General features: G+C 36.3%; 1 pseudogene; it reads left to right on the top strand.

Moving 5' to 3' along the window:
- Positions 1 to 212: 212 nt before the first annotated feature.
- On the top strand, positions 213 to 1313 carry LOC148954957 (uncharacterized; annotated as a pseudogene).
- The last annotated feature ends 10728 nt before the right edge of the window (positions 1314 to 12041 follow it).

Raw genomic sequence — 12041 nt, 5'->3', positions numbered from 1 at the left:
TAATTAAAATCTGTCGAAAGAAAGAAGGTCTCAAATTGGCCGTGATGTGCTGTTCAGCGATATGTATGATAGGATGAAAGCTCTACTCAATAACAGTAAGTTTAAAATCAGGTTCACGATATGAAAAGTCTCTTAAATCCCTCGTATCCCAAAGGATGTTATCACGTACCATAACAGTCTCCGTAAATGAGTGTGTTGAAAAGCTAGAAATAATGATTGATCAATGCAAAGCTGCTCTACCCCAGACTCCAAATGGAAGTCCCTCTCCCAGCACCTGTAAAACCTCTCACTCGGGTGTTCATTAGTTGTCTAGCCCCGGAAAAGACTGAGTCTTGTTCAAATCATAAACAGTTCATCGAGGAGTTTATAACCCCTGAGCATAAGCACAAGATTCAGCAGACAAAGTCTTGCTGAGCGGATTATATCAAAACAGACTCTGCTGCCCAAGCCCTAAGCGAGTCGTTATCTAAGACGTCTGACATTAAAGTTGAATACAAGGGAGAAAAGGTCATGACTGTTGCAAAATTCGTCCCACCAGGTACTATCCCAGAAGATATAATAGCTGGTAACCCCCATGTCAAAGAAGCTAAAGGATATGGTACTTCAAGACCAGTTTGACTTGTTTTTGCAGATGCATCATCATGTGACAGACCTATACGGCAAGGTATCTATGTTGAGCACACTCACCTTAAAGTTACGAAGTTCAAAGAAATCCCAAAAAGGTGCTTCAGGTGCTAGTCTTTCGAATATCTGGCATGAGACTGCAAGAATCAACCCCACTACCCCCATTGTGCAGAGCCCCATGAATCGACAAGAGAAACACCATGCCAATCAATCACTGTCAAATTTGCCCTCTGTCCTGACGGAAAGAACGATCACCAAAGCTATAGCCTAATCTGCTCAGCCGTTAATAAAGCCATGAACAAAGCGTTTCAATCCCGAAAATGAATAATTTAAAGGTATTTTGCCGAATTATATATGGACACAACAATGTGAAAATAGGCTACCTGAGTGGAATTTGCTACGATTATAATGTAATTTGTGTGCAAGAGCACCTACTTACAAAAGAGAATTTTACTCTGTTCCAGTCGTTTTCGCGCAAATCGGTTTTCATACATAAAGCCAAACAACAATTTAAGCATGGAAGACCTAGTGGTGGTACTGCTATTATAGTCAACGACCAGATCCCCTGTAGACAGTACGAATCGTGTGAATTCTACACTTCTGTGGAATTTTTAGGGGCAACTAACTTTTTTCTTATCAGTGTATATCTTCCAACAAACCTGAATAACGATCACTCTGAGAAACGCTAAAGCGTGTAGCCGTTTAAGCAGACTCTTGTGTAGAATCGGTAACAGACGCTTTCTGATTTGTGGGGAACTCCAGTGCAAACCCTCCTCACCTGGTAAACTAAAAGACATCCTTCTATCAGTGCTCCCGGATGGAATATCCTTTTGTGCAAAGATCAGCAGTTTACATATATACACAATAGTGGCTCTACGAGTAATATTGAACGGATGATAACAAACTTTCCACTTACGAAAAATATAAGCTTTAACTCTGACCAAACCTGTAGCGACCAATTAAGGCTGTCTTTCAGTGTCCTTTTTCAATTCACTGCCAACCGCGCAACCAAATAACACTTTATCAAAATTGATTGGGAAAGAAATGATTTGGTGCCGGATTAACACACTTGTGACGAAATCCTGAGCAAATTGAAAAAGCCCTACCAGCTATTTTTGCACGGTGTCCAAGGTTCGGTTGCGAAACATCTATTATGTGGAAATTTGCCACGCCATAAAAACTACAGAAAAATCAGCCCTCCCTTGTCGTAAGGTCCGTTTTGTTTCTCAAAAACCAGGTTGGGACAAGTGTCCCATGGTCAAACAAGCCAAAAAAAATTGCTAAGTTGTGGTACAATATCTGGAGAGAGTCCGATAAGCCCAGGTTTGGAGTGATCTTTCAACCATTTTGGAACACAAAGAAGGACTACCTAAATCTAACGGATAAACTGAAAAGCGAAGAAGCTGATAAGTTTTCAGAGCAAGCCTCAATAAACCCAAAAGTGACGTGGAAGTTCTTCAAGAGATCCCAGATCAGTGGAAAAACGTGCTCATCTGACATTCCGAAAGAGGAGTGCTTAAGGCATTAATCTACAGTGTTTGGTTCCAAAGACCCTAAGGTTGAACGGGATTGTGATAGATGCCTAAACGAAAAACTCAAAACCTTATTAAAAGTGCTAAATACCTTTGTGATACCTAAATAGCTGTTGCTAAAACAGTTTTTAAATTAAAACACGGAAAGGCACCTGGTCTCGATGGTATTTGTCCGGATAACCTAATGCATGTCAGTGACCTCTTGTTTGAGCATATTACTCTTCTGTTTCAGATGTGTGTCGATTGTGGTATGGTCTCCAACTCATTTTGTGCTGGCATTCTGTCAAATATCTCCAAAAAGGGGAAAAATCAAAATCAGTGCACAGGATATAGACCTATTACCGTTCCCAGTGCTCTCAGTAAAGTCCTCGAGCTCTTTCTACATCTAATAAATTCGGGGATGTGTAGATTGGATTATCGTCAATTCGAATTCCGCCGAAACCTGAGTTGCACGTTGGTTCATAGGCTTTTAAAGAAAGCTATTGACAATACCTACAGAATGGGACCGTCCCTCTTCATGTGGAACGTAGAAATCTCACTGCATTCGATTCAGTTGGGCAGTCTCAGGTGTCCCTGAAATTACTCGAGTTTGGTGTGAATGCTCATGTCGTGGCACTTTTATCTTTCTGGTACTCAGACAGTATTCGAAAGTTAGATTAGACTTCGGATTATCTGATTAGACGGATTAGACTTGTTCAACATCTTTGACAAGGATCTGTATTTAAACCCATCCTTTTTAATACCCTAACATCCAGAATAACAAAAAATGTTGCTGGAGGATTCAGCATTAATCTAAGTGACCTCGGCCTGTTTTAGTATGCTCTTGACCTGCTTATTTAAGCTACAACCTTACTTCTCTACATGAAAATTTTGATCATCTGATAGCTGTTTACAAAAGTATCGGTCTAAGGGTCAACCCACCAAAGACGGAGTTTGTGGAATTTTTTACCTCGGCAAGCAAGCAGCAAAACAGTGGTCCTCCATAGGTTATGGTTGAACAAATGAAATTTTTTCCTGCTAATGCCATGGAGTACCTGCGAATAACGTAAGGTCATGATGTCAGAAGTTTTCGTTAACTAATAATTGAGAAAATTATCAAGAGTATTCGTTCAAGTTACGGGAAGCTTGTCTCTCTGAAATTTAGCTTAAGCAGGAGGATTCTTACAAAGCTTTACGCAGCGGATGCTCTCCCTCACCTACTTTATGTATCTCCACTACGGGACTGGTTCACGCAAACTGACAGACTAAGAATCTGGTCTGTATACTGCAAATACCTCAAGTACCCGCTTTACAAGAAAAACACATTTGTTCTAAGATCTCAAAATATGGTAGACCCAATTGTCGTTGTGCCTTCTACTAAAACAAGTGCGGAAAAAAGGCGTTGGAAACAGTGTTCGAGTTTTTGCCTCTGCATCTGATCTACAAGGGCGAATGAAGAAGATACTACTTAATTTTGTTCTTTGATGCTGAGTGTTCTTGTTTTTCCTTTTCTACTTTTACATTACTCCGCTATTTCTCCTTTTTTGTATGAGTGGGCAAAAATAAAATTATTATTAAATCTATTGTGCGTAATTTTTATTTATCAATAAAATACATATTAATAAAAATGTTGTTTTCTTTACTTGATAATAACTTTTTCCAAACAAGGAATGAAAAAAATAAATTTGAGTCAGTAAAATGCAACTGCAAGGAGACTAATTTTTTTTTAAAAGAAGACATGTAAGCCAAAGACTGGCAGGATCGATAAAAGATACTATTAGTGATGTTAAAAGTAAAGATCAAGATCTAATTTAAATCTGAAGTATAGGAAGGGTAACCACCTTTTGAGAAGCTATGACGTTGGTAGACTCCAGGATGAGAATTTTAGAAAAACTTTATAGGAAGAGTTGAACACTAAACTGGAGAGTTAAAAATTTGACAAAGTAGAATATGGATGGAACAATTATAGGAAATTAGCTTGTAAATTTGCTGATGGTATCTTAAGGAAGAAAGATAGAAGTGCAGCTAGAAATTTGGTGAAAATGCCTTATGTTGAATAGAGAAGATGGGTTCGTACAAGAACCCATTCGTTTGAGTGATAAAAGTGGGTTTGAGTGAAACCCACTTTCGTTTGAGTGATGATTCGTTTGAGTGAAAGAAGTGGGTTCGTACAAGAACAAGTTCGTATTTGAGTGATAGATCAGATTAGAATAAGATAAACTTAAAGAAGAGGAACAAAGCATTAAAATTGTGAACTAAGGAGGTATAAAGTAAAGGACATTGTAAGAAATTTCCAAAAATCTTGAAGATGCAGATAGACGGGTTAGTAGGTAAATATTGTCCTGGCATGTCAATAAATTGAGAAGAAATAGTCTATCTAGACTTTTTTATGTTAATTATAGGACCGGAACCACAATTAACGATAAGGAAAGAGTTAAAGAGATGGGCCGATCATTACAGCAAAGATATAGAAATGAATGAAAAAGTTTGTGGCGCTTTGGATGAGAAGGAGGAATTAGGGACAAGACTAAAAGTACTAAAAAATAATAATAACCAAGGTGCTGATAGTATGGTAAATACGATTCTTAAATATGGTGGTTATGATGTTACACATAAGCTACTGAAAACTGTAAATATGATTTTCGAAAAAGAGAAGTACCTAGCGATTTTAGGAAAACCATAATTAATCCCCTCTTTGAAAAAAGGTGATAAGAGTGAGTGTGGTAATTGTAGAGACATTAGTATTATGATACTCTTAGACCTAGAGATGCTGTATATAAGGTTTTAAGAGAAGAATAGTGTGATTTTAGCAAGCGTAGATGATATGTCGACCAAATATGCACTCTCAGATTCATAGTTGAGAAGTGCCTGATTTATTTAGCATATTTTGACCTCAATTTTAAAGATTATGAGCGAGCGTCTGATTCAGCTGATAGAGAACTTTAACGAAGGTTTTATACCAGACAAATACATTAAAGTGATTTGTTCTATGCACGAGAATAATATTGCTAGGGTTAAGTTAGGAAATGAGTTTAGTAGCTGGTTTGTAGTTGAATCAGGAGTTGAGCAGGATTGGGTTCAATCCCAATTTATGTGGATCATTTTGATGGAGTTTATCCTAAGTAACACAGCAAAGACATTGGGAAAACATGGAATAAATTAGAGAAGTAAGACTCTCTTTGACATAAAGTGTTCTGATGATGTATGCAGCGTAGATCAAAGACTTAGCAATATAAATGAATCTTTAGAAGTTTTTTAAGTTCAGGGTGCAAGAATTGGTTTGAAAAATTAATGTTAATCTAATAAAGTTGACAATATAAAGAGTCAAAAATTGATTTTAATTTTGAAAAAAAAATACAATAAAAGACGTAACATGCAAATTGCGTAGTTTGAAGGTTTTAAAACGTTTTGAAACCTTTTGAAATAACCACTTTACAGAGAACCTATGGAACGTATGGCAAGATACTAAGTTTTGAAATGCTCACATTACTGAGTGCCTACAGGACTTGAGGCGAGATACAGAGTTTTGAAATGCCCACTTTCCTGATAGGATACGGGATGCAGGGTCGAGGCATAAAGTATATATGCCACAACTTGGAGATAAGTGGGTTCTTTGAGCCTTGAACGTTTTATACCGTAAGGATAACCCATAATTTTGGACTAACCAGATTGATTTGAGTGTAAGTGTTATGGTCTTTGTTTGATTTATTATTGGATGTTCACTGATTACTTGCTGATGTTTTGCCTGTGACCCTTTAATCAAGTACCTTAAAATAATTTTGTAACCCTTATAATCAATTATGAACCTAATTGTTCCTCTCTAAGACTCAGCAGGTTATTCGCTTAATTCTCACTAATTTAGTTGGCTTTGCTAGATATTGAGGAGGGAATCTCAAGATCAAAGCTTAGGACCTCGAGATCTTTCGTGAAAGTCCAGAACACGGGACCTATTACTACAACTGGTAACAGCTAATAAAACTTCAAAATTATCAGTTGACTTCACTACATCTGGAAGCAACAGTTACTCCATAGCAATAATAAGACCATGTCGCTAAGGCTAAGAATGAGTTAAGATGAAAATATGATGCTGGGTGACAAGAATTTTGATCAATTGGATAACTTGACATACCTAGACAGTATCAAACAGTTCGTGGTAACGAACTGTAAATAAGGAGTGACTTGGCCAAATAGTAACTAAAACTACAAAAACAGAATTCGGTTCAAATATCGTAATGTAGTCCTCCACAAGCTTTTATTACAGTCAAACATATTATAGTTCACTTTCCAGTGATAAAATTTAATTTCTTTATGTTCTTCGGTCAATATCAAAAGTGCACATTCAAATATAACTCCATAAGTTGATGATTTCAAGTCAATAAATTTAGTGTCATATGTTCCAATCATGTGTTTATCCTTCCAATGTTAAAAAATACTGATTGAAAACATACAATAAACTAGGTACTGTGTGTGTGTTTGTGTATATGCGTGTGTGTGTGTATGCGTGTGTTTGTGTGTTTGTTTGTACACGTGTGTGTGTGTGTGCATGTGTGTGCGTGTGTTTGTGTGTGTAGCTGTATGTGTGTCTGTATGTGGACTTTTGAAAAATTCCTGCTCATCTCTTTCAGACCATGTTAAAACCCTGTTAACCTATCTTAGACTCGATTTTTCTATTATTTAATAAAAAACAACAATAACATACTTATCACACTATTTTTTTCATATTGGTTCCAATTACTCTCTTTAATATATTTCACAGTTGCATTTAAAGTATCATTTAGTATGTGTATATCACTTGGCATAAGGTACGCTTGTTTAAGATTGTCCCTGATATAACCGTAAAATTTAAAGTATCGAAGAGGAAAAGTGAGATTGCTCTCCGTGTAAGAATGATAACCATATTTCTATCCAAAGCGTCTGAGGAGCCTCTTCCTGGTTGAGATTTCCCTGAAATATAGATTAATTCATGATTATCATTTACTAATTATTAAAGTTTTGTTTAGTAATTAATCAAAAAACTTTTTCCACAAAATAAGTTTTTCAAAGAAAAGTGAAGAACTTCATTAAACAAACATTGAGCAAAAATTAAATCAAATAATCTACCAAGCTCGAAACTACCACAAATCAGCATCGATAAATAAATGAAACCCAAAACGAACAGAAATTAAAATAAATAACCGAGTCATACTCAAAACGAGCAGAAATTAACATAAGTTGGGCGTAAAACCCCTATGCCTTCCCAAGGCCAGAACATAATTTGCACTTTACTGAAAAAAATACAAATTAATGCGGGCTGTCAGTTTAATATACATTTACTGATATTTAATAATCAAAATCTTAATATTATTTGATTTATTAAAGTTAAAAAAGTAAAAACATTTATATTTTTTTCAGTAAAGTGCAAATTTTGTTCTGGCCTTGGGAAGGCATAGGGGTTTTGCGCTCGAAACTACCACAAATCAACATCGATAAATAAATGAAACCCAAAACGAACAGAAATTAAAATAAATAACCGAGTCAAAATCGAAACGAGCAGAAATTAAGATGAGTAGGGCACAAAACCCCTGTGCCTTCCCAAGGCCAGAACAAAATTTGCACTTTACGAAAAAAAATACAAATGAATGTGCATTGTCAGTTAAATATACATATACTGATATTTAGTAATCAAAATGGTAAAATTATTTAATTTATTAAAGCTATAAAAGTAAAAACATTTATATTTTTTTCAGTAAAGTGCAAATTTTGTTCTGGCCTTGGGAAGGCATAGGGGTTTCGCGCCCAACTTATGTTAATTTCTGCCCTGAGTGTCCTCCTCAAAAACGTATTTTCTATCTGGAAATCAATTACGCTGAACAAAATGGCTATCTCAAAATTTTAATTGGATCTTTGGGAGAATGATAGGCGTGACGGAGAGGCTAGTTCCCCTCCAATCACTTTCGACCATTAAGAAGGGAACTAGCCCTTTAAATTTCGAATCGAATGAGCCTGTTTTGAAGTTTCTACGACAACGCCTTCTTATAAAAACCTTATATGCCCCCAGGGCAAAACTTAAAACCGTTGCCCTGAGGGTTGTGGGGGAGTGTCCTCCTAAAAAATATTTGTTCTATCTGGATATCAACTAACCTACGCTGAACAAAATGTCTATCTCAAAATTCTGATTGGAGGTGTGTGGGGGAATGATGGGCGTCGGGGGCTAGTTGCCCTCCAGTCACTTTCGACTCTTAAAAAGGGCACTAGCCCTTTGAATTACCACACTAATGAGTCTGTTTTGAAGTTTCTACGACAACGCCTTCTATAAAAACCTAGTATGCCCCCACGGCATACCTTAAAACCTTTGCCCTGAGGGTTTTAGGGGAGTGTCCTCCTCAAAAACATATTTTCTATCTGAAAATCAACTACACTGAACAAAATAGCTATCTCAATATTTTGATTGGACGTGTTTGGAGGAACGATGGGCGTGGGGGGGGGGCTAGTTGCCCTCCAATCACTTTCGACTTTTAATAAGGGAACTAGCCCTTTGAATTTCCAATCGAATGAGCCTGTTTTGAGATTTCTACGACAACATCTTCTATGAAAACCTTATATGCCCCAGGGCATAACTTAAAGCCTGTGCCCTGAGGGTTGCGGGGGAGTGTCCTCCTCAAAAACATATTTTCTATCTGGAAATCAATTAGCCTATGCTGAAAAAAATGGCTATCTCAAAATTTTGATTAGAAGTTATGCCCCCAGGGTATAACTTAAAACCCTTGCCCTGAGGGTTGTGGGGGAGTGTTCTCCTTAAAAATATATTTTATGTCTGGAAATCAACTGCACTGAACAAAATGGCTATCTCAAAATTTTGATTGGATGTGCTTGGGGCAATGATGGGGTGGGGAGGGTGGCTAGTTGCCCTCCAATCACTTTCGACTATTAAAAGGGGCCCTAGCCCTTTTAATTTACAATCAAATGAGCCTGTTTTGAAGCTATCTACGACAACGCCTTCTATAAAAACCTTATATGCCCCCAGGGCATAACTTAAAACCCTTACCCCGAGGGTTTGGGGGACTGTCCTCCTCAAAAACATATTTTCTATTTGGAAATCAACTACGCTGAACAAGATGGCTATCTCACAATTTTGATTGGCTGTGTTTGGGGGAAAATGGGCATGGGGGGAGGGGAAAGTTGCCCTCCAATCACTTTCAACTATTAAAAAGGGCACTAGCACTTTGAATTTCCAATCGAATGAACCTGTTTTGAAGTTTCTACGACAACGCCTTCTATAGAAACCTTAAATGCCCCCAGGCCATAAATTAAAACCCTTGCCCTGAGGGTTGTGGGGTAGTCTCCTCCTCAAAAAGATATTTTCTATCTGGAAATCAACTACGCTGAACAAAATGGCTATATCACAATTTTTATTGGTTGTGTTTGGAGGAATGATAGCTGTGGGGGGCTAGTTTCCCTCCAATCAGTTTCGACTATTAAAAAGGGCACTATCCACTCCAATTTCTAATCGAATGAGCCCTTTTCAAAGTTTCTACGACAACTCCTTCGATACGAAGTGCCCGGGTATGGAGAAAAAAAAACACATTGTGTCCACATCGTTCTTTACTTAGGCACGCTAGCACGCTGCCTATCATTATCCAATGTGTTGTAAAAAAAAATGCTAAGGCGATGCTTTGCTATTCATTGGTTTGTCTTTATATTCTTTAGTGATATTATCTGCTAATGGTGGTATTTGTTTATTTGTGATTTTTAATCTAATACGAAGTGATTTTTACATGGATTACAGTTTCGGCACATAGATAGGATGTGGCTTATAATATTGGAGAAAGAGTACGCCTGTCTTCTCCTTTTTGAATGCTAATACCAGAAAGATGTTGATAAGGTTTATCAACGGGTAAAGTGTGACCAGCAGTAGTAGCAAGAAGTTAACCCTCATCGTCAACTACTATTTACAGGCTTGCATTCCCTTTCAGCATTGCCATCTCTGGAGATCTCACTCTCACATATCCACCTTTTTGACAACGAAAATTCTTGGGAACTCCAGAGGAATCTAATTCTTCACTGTCATGACAACGCATGCATAAATTTTAAGATCCCTATTAATGCTTGTTTCACAATTCAGATATTTCTCTTTGTCAGCATTCTATTTTATCGTGAATACACACTTTCTTGACAAGCTTCTAAAAGGAAATATCATGGTTAGTATACATATGTCATTTTCATGAGGTTATAACAAAAGGACTTAAATGAACTTGGAATTTCCTGGAAAGAATTAATTGCTCATTTGCCTAGAGTTAAAAAAAATCTGGAAGTTAATTTCAAATTTCCAAGCTCAAGCAAAAAATCCTAAGTTTAAAAAATATTTTTTATTAGCCTTTCAAGAAAAAAATTCAAATTACTATGTAAAACTAAGTTAAAAAACAAAAAAATATCATTACAAACATTATTTTTCTAATAGAGAAAATCACGACTGACATATTTATATCATCCTTACCTTTTACTGTTAAAATATCACAGGTGATTTTTTTTGCTATAAGTATATTTAATGTTATTATTAAGACATGGAAAAAAAGTTAAAAAACGTCACTACAAACATTTTTTCAAATAAAAAAAATACGACTGACACATTTATATCAACCTCATCATTTACTTTTGAAATATCACATGTGGTTTTTTTTCTATAAGCATATTTGATATCATTTTAAGACATGGTAAAAAAAAAGTTGAAAAAAGTAAAAAAATACCCCCTTAAAAAGTTACCTCCATCCCCACCCACCCCTCCTTTCTCCCCTTCGAGGGGTATGGAGCCCTGTCATGTTCATTACGATTCTATGTCCATTTCTCGTTCACAACCAGAAAAAAATTTAACTGGGGGTATGGACCCTGTCACACTCATAATACATATTCCTTCCCAATGTCTATGCCCTATGCATTCCCAAGGCCAGAACATAATTTGTACTTTACTGAAAAAATTCAAATTAATGTGCATTTTCAATTTAATATGCATACACTGATATTTATTAATCAAAATGTTAATATTATTTGATTTATTAAAGTTATAAAAGTAAAAACATTTATATTTTTTCAGTAAACTGCAAATTATGTTTTGGCTCTGGGAAGGCATAGGGTTTTTGAGCCCAACTTATGTTATTTTCTTCTCGTTTTGAGTTGTGACTCGGCTATTTACTTTAATTTCTGTTTGTTTTGGATTTCATTTATTTATCGATGCTGATTTGTGGTAGTTTCACGCTTGGTAGATTATTTGAATTTATTTTTGCTTATTTTTGGATTAATGAAGTTATTTACTTTTCTTTGAAAAGGTTATTTTGTTGAAAAGGCTTTTTTTATTAATTTCTGTTCGTTTTATATTGACATAGTCTTTTCAGGGAAAAAGAAAAAAATACTTTAAATCTTTTCGTTTTTTCAGACTTTATGGTTTGGCTTGCTATTTGTATGCTGGAGAAAAAGTTTCAGAAATTTTTTACAAGATACACCCTTTTAAAAATCTGGACACAAATAGTAGTGTTTAATTTAGTTTCACACCTCCTCTAGTTGACCTGAAATGGGAAACTTGAATAGGAATGACCCAATTGATCCCACGATGACACCATATATGGGCAAAGACTCCCTAGGGGAAATGGATTTCCGAGAAATTCATTGCGTAATCGAGGAGAGAGAATTCCTGAGAAATTGATTTTTTGGAGTTCAGCCAGGAGAATTGTCTCCGGGCGAAGTTTGCACATGCACATTAACGGTGGGGAAGAGATATATTGATCTAGGACTCGAGGGGGAAAATGGATTTCCGAGAAATTGATTGCGTAATCGATTGGGAATTGTATTGATCCGATAACGGGAATTAATTTGTTGTTTCTAAGGGGAATTATTGATTCAAGAAAGGGGAATTTATTTGTTGTTTCTAAGGGGAAT

The sequence above is a fragment of the Artemia sp. Qi Xiang Cuo genome, chromosome 2 (assembly GCF_049724085.1).
Source record: "Artemia sp. Qi Xiang Cuo chromosome 2, ASM4972408v1, whole genome shotgun sequence".
In the NCBI taxonomy this organism is placed as follows: domain Eukaryota; kingdom Metazoa; phylum Arthropoda; class Branchiopoda; order Anostraca; family Artemiidae; genus Artemia; species Artemia sp. Qi Xiang Cuo.
This window is presented reverse-complemented; position numbering and strand designations above follow the sequence as displayed.